Below are 22,558 nucleotides of genomic sequence, written 5' to 3' on the forward strand. Positions count from 1 at the left end.
GTGAGTTGAAGAGGTTCAGCAGAATTTATGCTGTGCTCTGTATCTTGATACGGTCATGTAGGAAAACAAAACAGTTCAGAGAACATTTCTTGTGTTTGGAATGCTATGGGTTAACAGTTTGCTTGAAGAAATAGGACTAGAGAAACATCACATGATATGAATAGTGAATAACTAATGTAATGGGATAATAAACAACCAGTTATGAATGAGGAGTACACTGGGAGGCTTCACAATCCTCAGTATATAATCATTGCAATTTTATATCAATGCTACCCATGAGTAAGCTCTACTATCAGCTGCTTTGAATAGGGGATCAAGAAAAAATACCTAATCTAATTGTAGTCAACACGTAACAGAAAATCCCCGGGAAATCAGCAGCTCCAGGGGCACTGAGATTTCTCACATGCTCAAGGACATTTTTTTAAACAAATCTTTAGTTTTTAAAACATGAGTCTGAAGGGAAAGCATAACCGTGAAAGTATATGGGAGTTAGACATACAGGCTTCCATTCATTAATTTGTGAAAAAAAATCATGAAATGGAACTACTCTGCGTTGACAGGTATTGGCTAATGTTTGGTCATTTGGAAAGACAACTAAAGAAGAGTGTGCAGTCAGCAGGAAATTGTTTGGGTTATTCTTCAGGAAGTCACTGCCTGTAAGTTTTTCTATGAAAGTGGAGAGCAAAACAGGTTTGTTATTGAGTGAAGTGTTCATTCCACTTCAACATGCATTCAGATTTTCTAATGAAAATGAAATGATGGCCTTTAAAATGTAAGGACCCATGACCATCAGCTCCCTTCAATCCATCATGAAGCATAATGTTACTGTTTTTTTCCAATCACTTTAAATCAGTAAGTTCTGGTTCTTGATCTATGTTCTGAACTGTGAAGGAGACAATGTTCTCACTATTTGTTTAATGCTTTCCTGGCAGCATTGACAACTTTGTAAAAAAGGATAGTTAGGAAAAGACCTACAACATAGTATTGAAGCTTATGATCTAAGGTATCAAAGAGAGTAACCTTTAAATTTAGTTTAGACTTAGTGTTTGAAGAGCATAAAGTAAACAAAGGAGTAGAGTAGAGTGGAGAGTAGGCTTTTTATTTGTCATTTCTACCATCTACAACTGATACAGTAAAAATGAGACAGCGTTCCTCCAGTGCCGAGGGTGCTAAATGGACAGCACAAAAGGGATTTGGAAATCTGTTGCATTCTTACTAAAGCAATCCATCACTTGGTGAAGAAGGAAATTGTGCCTGATATGTTTCTTAAGATAACTGCAAGATTCTTGCTTACCATGTTTTCCTACCTGCAAAAGTAGTCAAAACTATTTTCCAATGCATGTGGGCTCATTGAATAGCCATGCATTGTTGGAAAGACCCCTGATATTTATCTGGCCAATAAAAACTTCACATTCAGCATGACTAAATAACCAAAGACTGGTAGAAGTAGAAACTATCGGTGTCCTTTAGAAATATACTTCATATTAAGGAAAATCTCACTTACAATAAAGGAGACTGACCATTGTTAGAATGCTTGTTTTGAGTACTACTGCATGTTTAGACATCAAGTTAAAATAAATTACACTACCATAGGGGAGACAGACAGACATTTGTAGTAGAATGCTTGGATGGAATTGTAAACCAACAACCACAGAAGAAAAAAGATCCACTCATTTTTCTTGGTAAGATTTCACATCTGTCAGCAAGTACCACGAGCTGATGGCAAAGATAATGCCCAACCCTTCCTTATGAAAGTTCAAACACCTGGAACACTTTAAATAAGTTGTAAAGATTTATTAAAGAGATTCTTCCCCTATTTGAGTCCAGAAGCAACCTAGATTTAATCATTATCCAAGTTCGTATTTATACAACATTTTGTTTTTTGCATCCTTGTGAAACTTACTCCAAGATAATTCTGACAAAACTGGAGTGGAAACAATTTAAGATTTGCCCTTCACTAATTTTGAAAGTAAATTTAATTAAGATCTGTGGGATAGTGAGCCTTTTTAAATGCTGTGGCCATTGAAATGAACTTGAGTGTAGGCTTTCCAAAATCAATTCATTTTTTTCCCTTTGTGCCTTTTGATTTCTGTTTCATTTCTCTCCTCACATTGCTTCGGTGAATACTTCATTTAAATATTGTTCCTGTCTAAGTTTGGGCAATAGAATTCTTTTCTCCAAAAAATATGTCTTACAAAGAAGTTGAGATAGAGCCTTAATTTTCTCATCACCTGCTGTTAAACAGGCACAGTTCTAGTATGGAGTTTTTGATAGTGAGGATGAAAGGTTCTTTGCTTTTTCCTTGATTCTTGCTCTTTGCCAATTTGGAGGCATTGAAGTATCCGGAAGTAGTGGCTTATTTGACTAGTGCTAAATCAATATGTGGTTAGGTCAGACCAAAATTCACCAAAGATCCTCAGACAGCACCTTCCAAACCCACAACCACTTACATCGATAAGGACAAGGGCAGCAGATACATGGGCACACCACCACCTTCAAGTTCCCTTCCAAGCCATTCACTATCTTGACTTGGAAATATATTGCTGTTTCTTCACTGCCGCTGGGTCAAAATCCTGGAATTCCCTCCCTAATGGCATCGTGGGTCAACTCACAGCAGGTGGACAACAGCAGTTCAAGAAGGCAGCTCACCACCACCTTCTCAAGGGTAACTAGGGACGGGCAATAAATGCTGACCAGCCAACAATGATCACATCCCACAAAACGAATCCATTTTTAGAAATATTTTGGATCTGCAACCTCCCTGTTGTTCAGTGCCAATTTAACCATTTCAGGCACAGCATTTTCTAACCTGTTAATTGTTGCCCATCAGTCTTTTCCAAAGTTTATCTACATTTCTTTTATTTTAAATGTTCACTTGTTTTACCTTAAACAGCATGCAAGACTGTCAACATTGGACAAGATGTGAAATGCCTTCTTGATCAATCTGAGGTATTTTCTGCATCAGAGGAGTTATCACAATCATCAAGAGCAGGTTGAAAACATCACACAAATTTCAAGGGAAAGCCATAGTGTTTAGTTTAAAGTTAATGTACCACTACAGATATGAATGCTCCTGAAGTGTGTACCGTGTTGTTAAAACTGTAGGTATTATCCATCTGCTGCAATCATCCTGGTGAAGTTTTGGTGGATCACCATGCCCTGTGTAGATCTTGTGGTGAAGATATCATATGGTTTAAAGAGGGTTGTCATTGCAATGGACACGGTTAGGGCACAAAGTATTTTTAGTTACCCCCAAGGGCTCCTTTTTCAGGACTATGTTTTAGTTTTCTGGGGCTCCTTCTCCAACCTGCCAAATTCCTTAACTTAGTACAGTCCCTAAGTAGCAGTATTTGTATTTGTGTAGTTATTTGGGGTATTTGAACTTTCACAGAAGCAGCACAGGAAGGATTCAGCAATATTCCCAAAAATGATTACTGCTCCATTATACTTAAAGCTACAAAGCACAAGAGTTGCATTCATTTCCTCGATATGACAGTATTTAATTAGGCACTAGACAAAAGACAAGTTAGGAACAAATGCATTTAAAAGAAAACTAACACACTTCTATGAAAAAAAAGCCATCACCCTAACCATGTGTGACCTCACCAGTCTGTGGAGCACCTGAATGTTTGTGTTTTATCTCCAACACCATCTTTGTACATCAAATAATTACTGGAATGTAACCTATGATGTAATAAGACATCAATTGAAATCTTTATGAAATGAAACTGTTCGATATTAAGTTATGCAGTTGACACAGTGTTCATTACAATAGTCCATTACATTTGCATCCCACCCCCACATATTGTACAGCTGAATTCCTGCAGCTTTATTCAAGAGATAATGAAACGTAGGGTCTGAAGTAAGCTGTTTGGATGATAGAATCTGTTCCATTTTTCAACAAGGTCTTGACTGATATGATAATCCTCCACTCCTCTTTCTTGCCTTTCCTCCTACAATCCTTTATTACTTTGTTGATTAAAATGTCTTGTCTCAGCCTTGAATATACTCGGCGAGACAGCTTCTGCAGCCCTCTTTGGTAAAGAATGCTACAGATTCACTACCTTCTGAGAAAAGAAATTCCTCCCTATCTCTGTCCTAACTGAGTGACTCCTTACTCTGTGGTTATACCTTCTGCACCCAGACCCTCCCACAGGAGAGAGAATGCATACAATTTTTCAATGAATTCCCTACTTCACATTCATTTTTCTAGTTAGCTGTGTATTCCTTTATTGAAAAATTTAAAATACGTTCCTGCTCTTTTATATCTTTTCTAACCTTTGGCAACCTCCTGCTGTCTCCCACCTGTCCCCCGAACTGCACACAGCAAGTACAGAAAAGACTCAGTCAGTCATTGGGGGAGCAACTCCTTGCTGTTTCTGCTCATTCTATTTACAGGGGCAGCTTTTTTTCCAGTTAAATTCCGCACTACCCCAGTTATGTTTTGACAGTTGATCAGGGTCACATTTCCTGTAGAGTACAGGAGCAGGTTGGAAGAGGAATTTGTGAGCAAAGTTTCATGTGCATTCTAAATGTCATTCACAAAATCCTGTCTACCAGTAACTATGTAGACAGTATGATTTATGTTTTTTAGTCTCTACATCAGACAGTAATGCAGTTGGGTTTGGTACTGTATGCTTAATAGTTCATTGCACTAGTAGCAAGTAGGTTCTTAAGCAACAATGTGCAGGCTGAGAAGATTTGTATTATTGACTTATACAGTTCTGTTTTGTGTGATAAAATGAATGCAGTAAATGAGCCTTAATTGCTATACTTGAACAGTTTATTGCATCTTTCAACGAATAGCTGCAATAGATATCCATGTGATTTTTAAAAAAAATTTAAATATAATTAGCTTAAGCTAATTAAGATACTGGATATTCATCTACATCCACGTTCTAGCACACACTCTGCATGGAACTAACGTTAAACATAGGAACAAGATTATGCTACATAGTCCTGCAAGTCCATTTCCTAATTCCATGTATGCCACTTTGCTCTATATCCCTTAATACCATGTTAATAAATTAAATATCCAGAAGTCAAATCAATAACTGGTCAAGCATAATCCATCCTTTGCAGAAGTTTCAAGTTTCTACCACCCTTTGTATAGAAGTGTTTCTTACCTTCAGTACTGACCAGTCTATCTATATTGTTTCGCCTAGTTTTATTTAGACGCAATTCTTCCAAAATTGGCATAACCCAGTCAAAAGATTGAAGAACTTAGGTTCAGTGCAAATTGAGTTTCTGCAACTTGTTTTTAATCACTTTTGATGTCATAGCAGTGTCAGCAAAACTGATCACATCCCACAATGAGAATAATCACTAGTGTGATTAGTGGGAGTGTTCACAAATTGTGCTTGTTTGCAGACTTTCGCGAAAGCACTGACAAGAAGATGGGTTCTTTTGATTGCAAATTTACTGAACCAAACAGTCACAAGTGATCATTGTTACATTTAACTATTAGTTGATTCTCTCTTTGAGTTTTTTGCCGAGGTATAAAATATTTGGAGTTAGGCTCTCCCTGTAATGGTGAGCTCAATTAAACGTTATAAAGTTATTGCACCTAGTGTGAGAGAATTGTTTGAAAAATACCCTCTTTAACAGTGTATGTTGCATACTGGCCTAGTGACTCATCCAAGTCCAATCTCCACGGGAACTGTTGAATAATGCATTTTCCATTAGCCAAACCAGATTTCTCCTCGTTCATGGCGGGAGTGGGGGGGGGGGAGCGGGGGTAAACTTCTACTAAGTATTCAGGCTCATGTTCTGTTGGCATGACAGTAACTTGAAGTCGATTGGCATTGTTGACGTGTTTTGGTCAGCTTTATCCTTCAGGGATGTCCGAACATTTGACTTCCTGCTGACGTTGTTGACCAGTTTTTTTAGATTAAACATCGAGCCTTTCAATTAAGTTCAAGATGCAGAACAGGCTGTGGAAACTGCATTCTGCCATCCCATGGATTATTTGAGACATAAATAGTCCCATTTTACACATTTTGAGATCACAAAAACACTAATACTTGTTACAAGCTGATTCAAAATCGAACATAATGCCAAAGGCAAAATGCTGATAATACTGTAAGTCTAAATAAGAAAATGTTGGAAGCAGTCTCCAGGTCAGGCAGTATCACAAAGTCAGGAAGAAATCGACTGAATCTCGTATGCTGATGACCTTGGTTCAGATATCATCGACATGGGGCTTTGGCTGGAATTTAATGAGTACAACCATGCTCTTGCCCATTGGTTATAGGCTTGAGGTCCCTGCATCGCTTTTCTCCAGGAGGTCCTATGTAATTACTGAGTAATGAGGCACATACTGGAGAGCTTCAGGACTCCACCACAATGACGCTCACAATTATACGTCAATTTCCTCCCTTTCCATACTGCCTGAATGTCAGCCACTACAAGGCCAGCAGCTGTTTAGCAGTAATGCAAAGCAGATTAGTGGCCCCTGTCAGTACTCTCGTATTGTTAGGCCTACTCCCAGATCACTTACCTAGGAAGACTAAAATTCTCTCTATCCATTTGTTTCTTAAGTGGTTCTCTGGGCTTTGCTTCCATTTTCCTATCTGTAAATCCATGACAATGCATTAAGAAATCTGCAGGAACAGAACTGGGTTCATCAATGGTGCAGAAATTACAACTAAGCTGTTAATGTTGTGTACCTGCTGTCTTTAAGTAGCAGTTTCTGTACCCTGCCATTAGTTCTAGGTAAACAGGCAGGAGGCTGGAAGAACACAGCAAGTCAGGCAGCATCATGAGTTCAAGAAGTCAATGTTTCGGGTGTAACCCTTCTTCAGGACTGGGGATGGGTGTAAGAGGAGCTGCAGATAGAGGGGGTAGTGGAGGGGGGCAGGGTGGTGAGGTGGGGTTAGGTGAAGACAGGTAGAGGGTACCACCTGGTTTGTCGATGGGAGGAATGAATCTGGCTGGTGGCGAGAAACAAGGGTTGATACGAGGAAGGGGTGGAGGGGCTGGGAAGGGAGTCGGGTGATGGGAAGAGAGGTTAGTTGAAATTGGAAACTCAATATTGAGTTCTTTGGATCTAACGACTTTGCCTTTGAGACAGTTTTACAGATGTTACATCCTCCGATCAAAATCATCAAAAATCTCTCTTATGGATCCAAAGATATGCAGCGTAGGTGGATTGGCCACACTAGATTGCCTATAGTGTCAAGTGATGTGTAAATTAGGGTGGATTATTCATGGGAATTAAGAATTACAGTAATAGGGTCTGGGTGGGATACTCTTTGAAGATTCAGAGTGGACTCGATGAGCTGAATGGCCTGCTTCCAAACTGTAGGGATTCTGTAATTATTACCGTATTATTATTATTGGATGTTTTTCTGCTTATGACCCATGTGATGGAAAGAATAGTACAGCAAATGTGACAGTGAATAAATTATTTGATTTATCAATGAGAGGTATCAGGCATATCTCCTGAAACTGCTCCACATCCTGGACCTGTCAGAAAACATTGTTGAACTAAACGATGATTCTTATCAATTTGTACAAAAATTTTAGGCTGGTTCTTTACTTGCCAAATAGCAAAATCCATATTTAAAAATTGTTGTAAAACATTTTTGAGCAATGCATGTGGGTTTGCTAGCTGAGCTGAAGCGTTCGTTTCAAATGTTTTATCACCATACTAGTTAACATCTTTAGTGAGCCTCCGAATGAAGCACTGGTGGTACAGCCCACTTTGTATTTGTGTTTTGGTTTCCTTGGGTTGGTGATGTCATTTCCTCTGGTGTTGTCATTTCCTGTTCTTTTTCTCAGAGGGTGGTAAATGGGAATCCAAGTTAATGTGTTTGTTGATCGATTTCCAGTTGGAATGTTATGCTTCTAGGAATTCTCACGCATGTCTCTGTTCGTCTTGTCCTTGGATGGATGTGTTGTCCCAGTTGAAGTGGTGTCCTTTCCTCATCTGTATGTGAGGATACTAGTGAGAGCGGATCATATCTTTTTGTGGCTAGTTGATGTTCATGTATCCTGGTGGCTACATTTTTGCCTGTTTGTCCAATGTAGCGTTTGTACCTTGCAAGAACTGTAATAAACACTACATTGTATAAACAGGCAGATACATAGCCACCAGGATACATGAACATCAAGTAGCCCCAGAAAGACATGATCCACTTTCACTAGCATCCTTTCATACGGATGAGGAAGGACACCACTTCGACTGGGACAACACATCCATCCTAGGACAAGCCAAACAGAGACATGTGTAAGAATTCCTAGAAATATGGCATTCCAACTGGAACTCTATTAAAAAAACACATTGACTTGGATTCCCATTTACCACCCCCTGAGAAAAAAGAACAGGAAATGACAACACCAGAGGAAATGACATCACCACAGAAATGACATCAGTCCAAGGAAACCCAAATACATAAATGGAAAGCAGGCTATACCACCAGTACTTCATCCGGAGGGTCACTAAAGATATAACCTAGTAGGGTGATGAAACATCTGAAAATGAGCGTTCCATCTCAGCGAGCAAATCTAAGTCCAGAACCTTAACCTGAGCTACAAATCTTCTGAAAACTCGCTACTTTTGAGCAATTGAAAATTCCTTCTTTTATAAAAACAATGCAAAAAAGGAAGAAAAAACTTCAGTTGCTATTTTGACTGTCTAATTATCTGGACAAATTGTTGAGACAAGAGCTGCCATTTGGGTAACCCAGGTAAAAACAATGACTGCAGATGCTGGAAGCCAGATTCTGGATTGGTGGTGCTGGAAGAGCACAGCAGTTCAGGCAGCATCCGAGGAGCAGTAAAATCGATGTTTTGGGCAAAAGCCCTTCATCAGGAATACAGGCAGAGAGTCTGAAGGGTGGAAAGATAAGTGAGAGGAGGGTGGGGGTGGGGAGAAAGTAGCATAGAGTACAATAGGTGAGTGGGAGAGGGGATGAAGGTGATAGGTGGGGGGGGGGGCAGGTGGAGTGGATAGGTGGAATGCCTATCTTCTTTTCCACCTATCCACCCTCCCCCACCCCCCCCCACCTATCACCTTCATCCCCTCCCCCACTCACCTATTGTACTCTATGCTACTTTCTCCCCACCCCCACCCTCCTCTCACTTATCTTTCCACCCTTCAGGCTCTCTGCCTGTATTCCTGATGAAGGGCTTTTGCCCAAAACATCGATTTTACTGCTCCTCGGATGCTGCCTGAACTGCTGTGCTCTTCCAGCACCACTAATCCAGAATTTGGGTTACCCGGTCAAGAGAAATTGAGAGCAGTAACAATAATTAATCTGCAATTGACTTCTGGATTCAATTTCCCATAGTTTACTTTGAGCGATGTCTGTAAACATTTGCCATGCAGAGCTACGTTGCTTCAGACCAGAGCCTACTCATGTGTAGTACCACTGGAGATGAGTGAACATTTTGGAATAACTTTAGCAAAAACTGAAACCTCCTGGGTGCTTAATTGGGAAATGCATTGCCCTCTGAAGCTGAGTTTTAGAGATGTGGGATGTCATACGTTTAATTGGGGCAGCAATAGGGCTGTTACAAATGGCTCAATACTGCTGAGCTGAGAAATGTAAAATAATGGATTATTTTTCTTTCTTGTGGCTCGTGGAACTTTGAGCATTAAATGAAGACAGGACTGAGCTTACCAGGATGCCTCTACAATCAATTAGTCTGCCATTAATTCTAAGCTAGGTTGTTGATTTAATTTAAGATTTAAATGTTGGATTTTTTATCTGAATGCTTAATATTAATCCTGTACTTACTGTCTGACACTTGATCAACTGCAGAGACTTATAATTCCACTCTCTACTCATACCGTTTGCCTGATCTTTTGATCCCTGTGCCCATTGATCTCTCTCCCTATAAATTCTGAGCCTGTATGTTTTCTTAATTTCCCCTGATGTGCTTTGAAAACTTATGATTTTAAATAAACCTGTTCGATGATAACCTGATGTTGTGTGACTTCTTACTTTGAGTAAGAAAAGATAGTTTATATATAAGCGTGCTATCGAAAGCTGTTTCTTTTTAAGCTTACTGTCATTGAGGGCATACAAGAGACAGAGTAAGATGACTAGTACACTTAAAGAAGTGATGAAATATCTGGAGGGATATGGGTTAAGTGCAGGCAGGTGGGACTAGTTTAGTTTGGGATTATGGTTGGCATGAACTGTCTGGACTACAGGGTCTGTTTCCTTGCTGTATGACTGAAAATCTGCTAAAGGGATTGGTGATGAAAGTTACAGTAATCTGCAGAAGCCCAGCGCAACTGTGTTTGCAGGAGGTTCGAAGTGGAAGATTGAGAAGAAGAAAAGAATCCAGCAGACAGGCAATTGCGTATTCAATACTGGATTGTCATTAGACTTACTTGGAAATATATTCCATGTGCAGCCACTATATGTGTGTTTAATTAGATTATGCTGCATGGTTCAAATAAATTAACAGAAGAAATAAATAATATCATATTCTGTCTAACTAACTATTATGCTAAATGTTCTTTAAATAATGGCCAAGTCTCATGTATTAGGTTTGAAGAAAGTACATTAGGTGTTCATTGGATACTCAATAGCTAATCTGATGTAATATAATCCAATGAGATCATAGAATAATATGGTTCTGAAGATGCTTGACTGATTATTGACTATTTAACCTTTGTGGTGGAAATTGATGGGTACTGCACCAAGATTTGAGGTGTAAAATCAGAACAAAGCACAACCGCTTGGCAATGGAACAATCTGAAATCAATCTGTGCTAGCAGTCAGCTTGCCCCATTCAACAAACTCCCTGTGAGGCTCTCCAGACTCCTGCTGATTGGCCACACCCCCATTGTGAGAGTCAAGAAGCCCCGCCCCTAGTCCTGGAAGCTGCCCACAAGTGCAACTGACAGCTTGTAATTCATTGTTCTTGTGAGGTGTGAGGAGTGTTGGTAACTGATTCCAAAACTGAGACCCAGTTTCTTGCAGGCATTGTCTAGGCCCAGAACTCAGTAGATGCGCATGTTTTAATTGAGCTGAAAATGTGTTGCTGGAAAAGCGCAGCAGGTAGGCAGCATCCAAGGAGCAGAAGAATCGACGATTCGGGCATGAGCCCTTCTTCGGGCTCATGCCCGAAACGTCGATTCTCCTGCTCCCTGGATGCTGCTGACCTGCTGCGCTTTTCCAGCAACACATTTTCAGCTCTGATCTCCAGCATCTTCCTCCTACATGTTTTAATTGAACATTACAACTCAATATGCAACCTGCATCCTTTGCATTCTTAATACAAAAAAAAATCACAGTTGCATTCAGCTGTGAAGTCTGTTATGATAAATAGTGACCTATGCACTGAACTCCAGTATCCATGGGGTGATTGTTTGAGACTTGATCAGGGATATCTAATTTCAACTATCAACAGCTGAGTACATTAAACTCATGTATGAATGTGATCTGGTGACAATAGGTATGCAATTATATAACACAACTCTCAGTCACTTGTTGAACAAATATATATTATAAGAAAAAAGTAGCTGGAAAAGGTCTGTGTAAATGCAAAATAAATTCAAGAACTTAAAGTAAAGGCTGCCTTATTGTCTTGAGCATTGATTACAGTGACTGCCACAGTTTGGGATTATTAATAACAGCAACAAATGGTGGTGAGGTGAAGAAACCAGAAAAATGTGTCCATTATCCTTGAAGAGAAGAAGTCTCAAAATTCTCTTGTGCTTCCTGAGAGTGCTATGAAACAATACAGTGATGACAGTTTGAGCAGCACATATATCTTTTGCAATGCTGGTTGTCCCAGAGGTATGAGTTTCAGAAGCTAAAAGTTGGTTCAAATTCCTATTCTGCTTACATGACATCAGTCAGTAGTACATTTCAAAATAATTAATTGGCTAGAAAATGCGTTTGAGCATGCAATGGATATAAAAGCTACTGAATAAACATAAGGCTTTTCTATTTTCATCTTTCATTCTTGTTTTCTCACTTAATATTCATGTGCTTCTTTTTCCCTTTTCACCTTCTTATTTCTTTGTTTGTATTGTTCTGTTCTGGTGAATTTTTAAGATTCTGCAGCTTCTTTCAACTTTAGTTCTTATTTCTTTATTTGCGGTCTACACTTAACTTGTTATTTAGATTATGTCATCTTAGCACGTAGTTATACACTTTCCTGGAATCCCTGAAGAAAAACATCTGAAATTTCCTGGCTAAACTTTTCTGTCACTGTAACTGTCTCTCCAACTTGAAGATGCTTCTTCAAATCTGCCCCTTTGATCCAGCTTTTGGTCATATGCCTTGATATCTACTTTTGTGATTCAGTGTCAGGTTTTGATTGATAATTGTGAAATGTCTTGGGATATTTTCCTACGTCAAAGGTGCACTTAAAATGCAAGTTGTTCTTGTTTCAGTCTTTCTGGAGACTGAGAAGTGCTCTGATTCAGGAGGGGCACATTCTTTGTGCCTCTCAGTTGAAGGTGAAGTTTGTTCCCAAAACTGGAGGTGTTTTCTTCCAGTTAACACTTGGGCATCTGTAAGTTAGTGTGGAGCTGATCCTTTGGGGGTCTTCACTGTGGGAAGAAAAGTCTGTTCTGGATTGCTCTCTGTGGACTGCCATAGGGCACAAGTTAAGAGAGAACATTATCAGAATCGGCGTGATGGTCATACAGTGCACTGATGTTGAGACTTGAAGCGTGACGACATAGAATTGGGAAAACAGGAAGGGTAGAGTGTAGGAAGAGTTGGACAGTAACCCAGAAATATAGGTTTTATCTAGACCCTGTGGAATTTAACAGCAGGATCTATTTGACTTTTTTTTAAACGGATTTCAGATTGACTGACTGGTTTGCTGTATGTCAGGCTGGGAAATGAACAGAAAGAGTTTTGTGTGCAAGTTCAGTATTGGTTTGAGGGGCAAATGGGACATTGTTAGGGTAAGGGTTTCAATTATAGATGGTAGGGGTGTTGGTGAAGGAGCATGCATCCAGCATTTCTCCCTCCTTCCAGTTTCTGGGGTTCCTAAAAACCTTGAAATAAAATTAAGACACACAGCTTCTTAAACGGTTGAGTGATTGCCACACCCACTTTGAGAGAAGGTTGGTTGCTCATCATCTCATCTGTGTTCCCAAACTGTCTCTATTAAAACCAGAAATGGGTGGATTGCAGTTTTGCTATCTGATTTCTTTTTTTTCTAATTTTCTGAGAAATTGATACTTTTCCTTCAAACTTATTAATTGACAATTAAGTCAGAGTTTCTCAATATTTAACACACACTCCAATGCAGGCTGAGTATTTTTGAATTGCCATTCTAGTGGCAGAATGCTCTTCAGTTTTCTCCTATTGCAGAGTAGTTTGACAGGATGACTTACATTATCACGTTATCACTTTTACAATAGTATATTGATAACTCTAATTAATACTCAAAACAAATACGTCAGTAGTACAAAGGATTATGATAATATGTTTCACAGAATTCATAACTGTGTCCCAGGAATTTAGCTTTGTAACAGGAAAAATTGGTACTTTCCAGCTGTATCCATTCATATTTGAATGCTGGTGTAATTACTGGAAAGAATACTATGATTTAGCATGGTGTTACATCATCTGTGGCTCAGCACCAGGTATGCATGCATATCAGGTAACAACATTGATTATAGCCACAGTTTATTTCCTTTCTCTCTTTTCTGTGTGGGAGCTTGTTAAAATATTTGATCCGTCTCTTTCCAGTGTAATTCTTGTGTTTCTTTCCGAGGCACACTGTGAGACGTATGAGGCAGAAGCCCTGAATCTCAGGCTTGCACCAGTTTAAGTAGAAACTAGTCATTAAGAGGTGCCTGAAAGTAAATGAAGGAAAGGAGAATAAGTTCCTCTTATTGTTTTTCATTTCTTTGCTGACAGTATCCTCTCATTGCTTGAACGGCAAAGGTTGGGAATGTAGCGTTTCAAATATTGTGGACAGAAACTTCTATCATTCTGCAATGCAGCAACTGTATCATCTTCACAAACACAATACAAGTGATAAATGTAACTTCCTCAGATAGTGTTAATGATCATCCGTTGCTATGGTTTCAGGAAATAATTTTTAAACTGAGAAACAGAAGTGAAAGAAAATAATCACATAGTTCAAGATACTGCCAAGGCTAAAGAATAAAACAAGACATTTGGCAAATCGGTGAAGTACTGGTGCTGCTCTTGGAGTTTAAAATTGGTGAAAGACAAACTGAGGATGATATTAGATATGAGATCTGGAGAGGAAGAGATTGTGCTGGGGGCTGCAGCAGGTATTTGAAGCTTTTGGTTATATGGGTATTGTTGAAAGCTAGATAGTGATCACTGCTCAAGCAAGGCTCCTTCAAATATTAACCTCTGCTGGTGATGTGATGAAATTTCAAGATAAATACAGGAATTATTTCCATTCTGTATAACATATTGATTATGTAAACAGTATAAAATTACAGAGCTACTATGAGAATATGGATGGACAAAAGTGGTGGTGGGTGGGGGAGGTGCAATGGCCTAGTGGTATTAGATTATTAATCCAGAAACTCAGCTAATATTTCTGGGGACCTGGGTTTAAATCTTATCAATAAAAAAAACTGGAATTAAGGATCTTCTGATAACTATGAAACCATTGCCAATTGTTGGAAAAAGGCCAAGTGACTCATTAATGTCCTTCAGGGAAGGGAATCTGCCAAGCTCATCTGGACTGGCCTATATGTGACTCCAGACCCATAACAATGTGGTTGACTCTCAACTGCACTCTGAAGTTCCCTAGCAAGCCACTCCGTTCAAGGGCAGCTAGGGCCAGGCAATAAGTGCTGGCCAGCCAGTGACTCCTATGTCCCATGGGTGAATCGAAAAAAACTTTGTTAAATGGATTTCCGTATGGGTAAATATGAGGTCAATTACTTTGGAACAAATATGAATTGAGTGTCTTCTAAATAATTAAGCAGTGACAGTACAAATCAACTTAAGAGTCTGTGCATGGATCATGAAAATGCCATGGACAAGTATAGCAAATAAACAAAACGCTCAGAGAAATTTGGCTTTTTTGGGAGAAGACTAGAACATGAGGGGAATAGAAGTTGTGCTTCACCACCAGCACAGAGCCTAGTCAGGTATTATCTGAAATACTGCGTTTGGATTTGGCATCACATCTGTTGGTCTTGGTAAGAATGTTGGAGAGTCATTGAATGTTGGAATGACACTAAACTCCAAAGTTTGAATTACAAAGAGAGCTTGTGTTTTCTAGAATTTGAAGGTTAATGGACAATATGATTAAAGTTTCCAAAAAACTAATGAGTATACATGGAGAGAAACTATATTTCTGTTGATGGGGCTGTATCTGGGACATGAGGACATAGCAAAGGTTGAGAGCCAGGCCCTTTAGAATTGATATTAAGAAACATTTCTGCAATAGGTGCTCAGGATTCTTTTTTACAATGGGCCAGAGATGCTAGATCAATTGCTTATATAAAATCTGAAATTGATGGGAGGTGTTTGGTGAAATGGAACAATAGTTCTGTGGAGATTGGTCACAGATCAGCCATGACCTCATAGGCAAACTGCACGTGTGGCAAACTCCTCTACTCCTGTTGCAATGTATTTTGATGGCATTTCTACCTGAAAAGAAAATGAAAGGTTTTTTTCCTAACAGTCTTGGTGAGAGCATAACATTTTTAAAGCTTTAAGGCTTAGGAAAACATAATTTGAAGTTCCTTTTAGCTGTGAGAGAATAATCACGAACAAATTTCCACGTGTAATTACAAGATTTTACTCCACAAAGAGCAGAAAATTATCTGGTCCCAACATCACAATACTATTCTTTTTCTGGCAACAGAATCCCATTCTTAACCATTCAGCTCGGAATAGTCAGTCAGGCATATCAAATAAAATTTTCAACAGTTTCTGTGGTATTTCAATTCAACAGAAAAATGACTGATAATAAAAACTTACTTTGCTTTGTGTTCAGGTAAGCTATTCAATAACATTCACTGAGTACAATTCAGAATTGTATTGAAGTTGTTATTGAGAGTTTATTTCATCTTTGCAGCTATTTGAATCTTGTAATGTTTCACATAAGAACGTGGGGATGAGGGTGTCCTGCAATTCACAAAGCTCATAACCCTAACCCTAATCTTGTCCCGTCCTGCTGCATCTGCATATCACCTCGTTTCCTTCGTCTCCAAAAATTATTGATCTCTATCTTAAATACACTCTAAAGCTTTGCATCCATAGCCCTTCAGATGGAGAATCCCAAAGATTCACACACATAGGGGCCAAGAAATTTCTCCTCACCACAATTCAAAGTGGTTACCAAACTTGTTACCGAAATGTGACCCATAATTCTAGACTGTGGTCAGGAAAAATCTTCTCCCAGCATCTACCTGTCAAGCTCTTTAAAAATTTAATATGTTTTAATAAGTCCAAAATTGGACTCACCAACATCATGTACAACCTCAACAGGACGTTGCAACTCCAATACTCTGGTCTGAGCAATGAAGGCATGCATGCTAAACTACTCCCTCACTACCCTGTCTATCTGTGATGCAACTTTCAAAGAACTATGTACCAGAAACCCAGCTCTCTGTTTGACAACATGACCCCGGGCCACACCGTTAACTGTATATGACTTGCCCTTCTTTGTTTTACCAAAATGCAATACTTTACATTTATCCAAATTAAACTTCATCTGCCACTCCTCAGCACATTGGCCAAGTTGATCAAAATCCCTTTGTAATCTTAGATAATCTTCATCACTGTCCATTATGCTACCAATTTTGGTGTCATCAGCAAACTTACTAACAATTCTTCCTAAATTCTCATTCAAATTATTTATATAAAATGACAAACAAAGTGAACCCATCATCGATCCCTGTGGAACACCACTGATCACAGGCATCCGGTCTGACAAACAACCCTCCACCACTACTCTGTCTCCTACCATGAGGTTAATTTTGTATCCAATGGCAAGCTCTCTCTGAATCCCATGTGGTCTAACTTTACTAATTAGTCTGGCATGCGAAACCTTGTCAAAGACCTCACTAAAGTCCACGTAAACAGCAGCTCTGCCCTCATCAATCTTTGTTGGTCACATCTCAAAAACCTCATTCAAATTTGTGAGACATAATTTCCCACGCACAAAGCCACGCTGACTATTCCTAATCATTCCTTGCCTCTCCAAATGCGTGTAAATCCTATCTTTCAGAAACCCCTCCACCAACGTACCCACCACTGACATCAGGCTCACATGTCTGTAGTTCCTAGACTTCTCCTTGCAGCCCTTCTTAAACAAAGGCACAACATTAGTCACCCTCTGGTACCTCACCCTTAGCTGTAGATGATACAAATATGTCTGCTGGGGGCCTTGCAATTTCTTCCTTGATTTCCCAGAAGGTCCTGGGAAACACTAGATCAGGTCCTGGGGATTTTATCCACCTTTGTGTTTTAAGATCTTCAGCACTGCTACTTCTGTAATGTGGGCTGTTTTCAAGACATGAATATTTATTTTCCTGAGTTACTTAGCCTCCATTTCTTTCTCTATAGTAAAAATTGACACAGAATGTTTGTTTAGTATCTCTCCCCTCTCCTGTGGTTCCACACTTGGATGACCTCATTTTTCTTGAAGGGGCCCTATTCTCTCCCTAATTACTCTTTTGATCTTAATGAACTTGGAGAAACCCTTTAGGTTATCCTTAACCTTCTCTGTCAAGATTGTCTCATATCCTCTTGTATAATGTTGCCACACAATGCATGCTTTGACTGTATTCCTGTACTCATGATTCTGTACTTGAGCACACGTGACAATTGAATCTAAATCCCTTTTGCCCTCATGATTTCCCTCTTAAGAATGCCCCATACCCCTTATACATTTCAAGAGATTCACTTTATTCCAATTGTCTGTACCTAATGTATGACTCCTTATTCTTGACCAGAGCCTCAATATCTTCATTTACCCATTGTTCCTGACTCTTACCAGCTTTACCCTTCATGTTAACAGGAACCTACTGCCTCTGAACTCTTGTTGTCTCACTTTTGAAAGCCTCCCACTTACCATTTGTCCCTTCATCTATGAACAGTCTACTCTGATCAATTCTTAGAAGTTCCTGTCTCATGCCATTACAATTTGCCTTGCTCCAATTAAGAACTTGAACTTTTTTAACACAGCCTATCCTTTTCCATAATTATTTTAAAAGATAATTATTTTAATAGAATTATGATCACTGGTCCCAAAATGCTTCCTCAATAACTGTCACTTATCTTGTCTTATTTCTCAAGAGAAGGTCAAGTTTTGCTCCATCTCTAGTATCAGACTACTTTATTCTTGTGTTCTAATGCCTTTGCAATTAGAATTAATATTCCTTTTATTTTCTTAACTGCTTGATGTACCCCTGCATATGAATTTCCATAATTTGACTAAGACCCAGTGCCTCAGAAATCTAGTTTCTAACCTTTATATTTATTTATATTTTTCCCACCAAAGTAGATGATTCACCAAAGCAAAAGACAATTTACTGATATCAACATTATTATCGATCAACTCTGCAGCATACTGTGTTACTGCTGAATGTGAGAATAAAGACATAACATACATTTGGATGGTCAGTTAAACTCATTACTTCACAATTGATTTCTCATCAAGGAAGAAGCAATGGGATCTTGCTGAATTCGGGCATCTCATAGTTTGCCCTGTTAATTGGACCTTTCTCGCATCTTTCAGCTCAGAAATGCTTTGCGCTGTGAGAACAATAGCTGCCTGAAGGAAAGCAACTTCACAGATTAAATTGTTCAATTTGTGGGCCAGTTTCTGCTATGTATTTGGTAGATAATTCAAATGTAAATCCAGCGAGTTCTTAAAAGTATGATTGGGTAAGGACAAAAAAATGTATTAACATGGTATGTTGATGCTGTGGCTAAATTGAATTTTGGTAAATGTGCATGTTGCTTTTACAATAAGACCCGCCCCATAATCTTAACAATAACTTAACCAGCAGAGACCTTAACACCAGTTGCCAAACACTCAGATTGGTCAATATCAAGACAAGGTGAGATTTCCAACAGTATAATGTTTGCAAACTTGACGCTATCTTTCTTTGCATCTCCATGTCTGACCCTGGCTTTGTCAACTTTTTTGTTTGCCCTCACTAGCAAAATCTAATAGGCTTCAGTCTCATTGTTCTGTTAGTTGTCAACAACAATAAATTGTATTTGTATAGCACCTATAGTGTAGTAAAATAGTGTCTTCAAGAAGGTTGAGGTTGAAATTTTTAGTAATCTGCTTAGAGCACTTTGGTTTGTTGTCATGACATGTTTTAACCTCCGCAGCAAGGCCTTTCAGGGCCCTGTATCTTCCCCTTTGTTCCTGAGTCTCTAACCCACAGTTTAATCACCTCAGCCACTGATTGACTGTACAGTTCACTCCTCCTTGGTCTCCCAGTGCAAACTGTTTACATAGTTCAGCTGATCTAGATCGGTGACCTGCGTTGTCTCCTCCAAAGTGTTTGCAACATCCAACTAACATCACCTTCCTTCTACAGCCACTGATTCTCTCTGATGGCTAGGTGACTGCTTGTTCTTTGTTCCCTTCATTTCTCAATGTTATTAAAATTTTCTGTTGAGACCATTTGTCCTGTTCTTTTCAACCTCCCGAAGTTGTTTCTTAAAATCCTTTTTCTTTGACTCCACCTTCAGCCTTCTACCTTTTCCTGCTCAGCACTTTCACCTTTCTGCTGTTGAGACGATTCCTCCTGAGAGCAGTGGAGTGCGAATTACCATGTTTATTATTCTGGTAAAACCTTCCCTGCTATTTCTGGTTCTCTTTTTTTATGGAAAGTGAGTATTTTTTCATTTAATTTATATTCGGAACTTGCTGAAGCTAGGAGCTGTAACTTATTAAACCAGTATTGCAAATAATTGGGACCAGTGGATCATCGACCTGGAAATGGAACTGTCAAGGCCCAATCCTGACACTGGCTGTTTGCTGCTGCTACTGTTATCTCACAATCAGTGTAACAACTCTTAGTCAGTGTGTGGACAGCTGCACGTTTTGAATTTGATGAAGTATGTCAGAGACTGAATAAACATCATGTGGCATTGCCAGAGCTTGGGGCAGTTTGAGTAAAAGGACCAATCTCAGATAAAGGTTTTGAGATTTAAGTGAATGAATGTTTTTTCAGAATACAAGAGACTTTGTGAGCTGACTGTGTGTGAACTGACTCTGTGGGCCAGGTAGGATGATTGAAGCAAAATAGCACTGAATTTGTGGAAAAATGGAATGTTTGCAATTCTGTCAAAACAGTCCTCAGTGGCTGAGGTTTGAATTAGGTGGTGCAGACTTTGTATTTCAATTAATGCAGTGACAAAATGCCACTTAGAATGTATCTTTGACATAGAACATAGAAAAATACAGCGCAGTACAGGCCCTTCGGCCCTCGATGTTGCGCCGACCAAATCCTACCTAACCTACACTAGCCCAATAACTTCCATATGCCTATCCAATGCCTGCTTAAATGACCATAAAGAGGGAGAGTTCACCACTGCTACTGGCAGGGCATTCCATGAACTCACAACCCGCTGCGTAAAGAATCTACCCCTAACATCTGTCCTATACCTACCACCCCTTAATTTAAAGCTGTGTCCCCTAGTAACAGCTGACTCCATTAGCGGTAAAAGGTTCTCAGTGTCTACCCTATCTAAACCCCTAATCATCTTATACACCTTTATCAAATCTCCCCTAAACCTTCAATCTCCACATATCATTAGTGGGTTCTTCTCCTTTAACCTGAAACCTTTAACCCTTCAAATACTACAATGTCAGTAGCACTTCAAATGCAGTTTCTAATTGGTTCAAAATATAACTGCAGTAGCACTTGCTAATACTTTTTGGATGAATATATAGGTGATCGCTCTTCCAAGTCTGGTGAGTTGGAATGCCAGCACAATGGTTCTCTCTATCTAAGTTCAGTGATCTGCTATGATGGTATAGGCTTACAGTATCTACATGAGGGTTTGCCTCTGTATATATGTGTGTGCGTACTCTCGCTGGTACAAGTTCACTTCCAATTTGCACAACACCTCAATTTTAACATTCTTATCCTTGTCTTCAAATTCCTCTGTGCCCTCATCCTCTCTTTCTCTGCAGCATCTTCACTACAAGCTATCTTGCTATGCCAATCTTGCCCTCTTGTGCATTACTCATTTCATTGATGGCAGAACCTCTAGAATTCCCTTATTACATCTCTCCATTCCCATACCTTTCACTTCTCTTTTCAGATGCTCCTTAGATTCTGCTTCTTTGAGTCTCAGGATCACAATTTGTTTGATAGCAGGGGACATTATGAACTCCTTCCCAGTCAGCTTCATTCAGTTTTGTGACCCAATGGTCGTGGATGAAGTGTCAGCTTTGCTAATGTTTTACACTACCAAACTGCAATTTCATCCATTTAAATACTAATTGTGAAATAAATGCAAAATACTGCAAATGTTGGAAATCGGAAATTGAAACAGAAATGCTAGAGAAACTCAGCAGGCCTGCTAGCATCTGTGGAAAAAGAAACAGTTAACATTTCGAGTTCAGGATGCCTCTCCTTCAGAACTGAAAGTGACTGGAATATTATCATGCTGTTGACAGAGAGAGGAGGAGGAGGTGGAACAGTTGGTGAGGGTGTTAAGATAGTGAGAGCACTAATGGTGGTGGAGGAGTTTTGGTACAGACCTGTGTTGGTGGTAGGTGTCAATAGAAAAAGGGTCTGTTCTGCTGAGAGCAAGCCAGAGCAGAGAAGAGAGTGGAGGGGGAAGGGTTCAGTAATCAAAATGGAGGACGGTGCTCACTGTCTGAAATTGTTCAACTTGGTAAGTGGTAAGTCCCGAAGGCTGTAAAATACCTATCGTAGAAAATGAGGTGCTACTCTTCCAGCTTGTGCTGAGTTTTTCTGGAACAGTGCAGCAGGCCTAGAACTGAACTGTTAGCTTGGGAGGAGGGTACTGTATTGAAATGGCAAGTAACTGGAAGGTCAGGATCATTCTGACAGAGTGGCATTGTTCCACAGAATGGCCACAGTCCAGGCTACGTTTGCTCCCCCACCCCACTCTCAGTGTAGAGAAGAGTACATTGTGAGCAGTGAATACAGCGGACTGGATTGAAAGAAATCCGCAAAAAAACACTAACTGTGGAAAGGCAAGCGAAGATGTGTTTGGTGGTGATATCCTTCTGGAGGTGGTGAAAACAGCAGAGGTTGATCCTTTGAGTATAGAGACTGACAGGATGGCAAGTGAGAACAAGAGGCACCCTATTGTTCTAGGAAAGTGGGGAGGAGTGAGGGCAGACAATCATATGGTGGGGTTCCTCATTTGATAGAAAAGGAAGATATGTCATAAGCATATATGTGGAAGGTGGCATCATTGGAACAGATGAGATGGAAAAACTGGGAGAATGGAATGGAGTCCTAGCAGGAAACTGGTTGTGAGGAAGTGTAGTCAAGCTAACTGTAGGAGTCAGTGGGTTTATAATTGACATTGGTGGGCAGCCTATCCACAGAACTAAATCTCAAAGTTATTTTGTCCACTCTTGAGAATTGCTGAGCCTTCAGTGTTGCTAACCTGCATGTAAA

At 39.5% G+C, this 22,558-nt stretch overlaps 1 protein-coding gene across 4 annotated transcripts in view; it reads left to right on the forward strand.

Moving 5' to 3' along the window:
- The window catches only part of celsr1a (cadherin EGF LAG seven-pass G-type receptor 1a), a 306,175-nt gene that overhangs the window by 204,815 nt on the left and 78,802 nt on the right, over nucleotides 1-22,558 (forward strand). The window lies entirely within an intron of this gene.

The sequence above is a fragment of the Hemiscyllium ocellatum genome, chromosome 23 (genome assembly GCF_020745735.1).
Source record: "Hemiscyllium ocellatum isolate sHemOce1 chromosome 23, sHemOce1.pat.X.cur, whole genome shotgun sequence".
NCBI lineage: Eukaryota > Metazoa > Chordata > Chondrichthyes > Orectolobiformes > Hemiscylliidae > Hemiscyllium > Hemiscyllium ocellatum.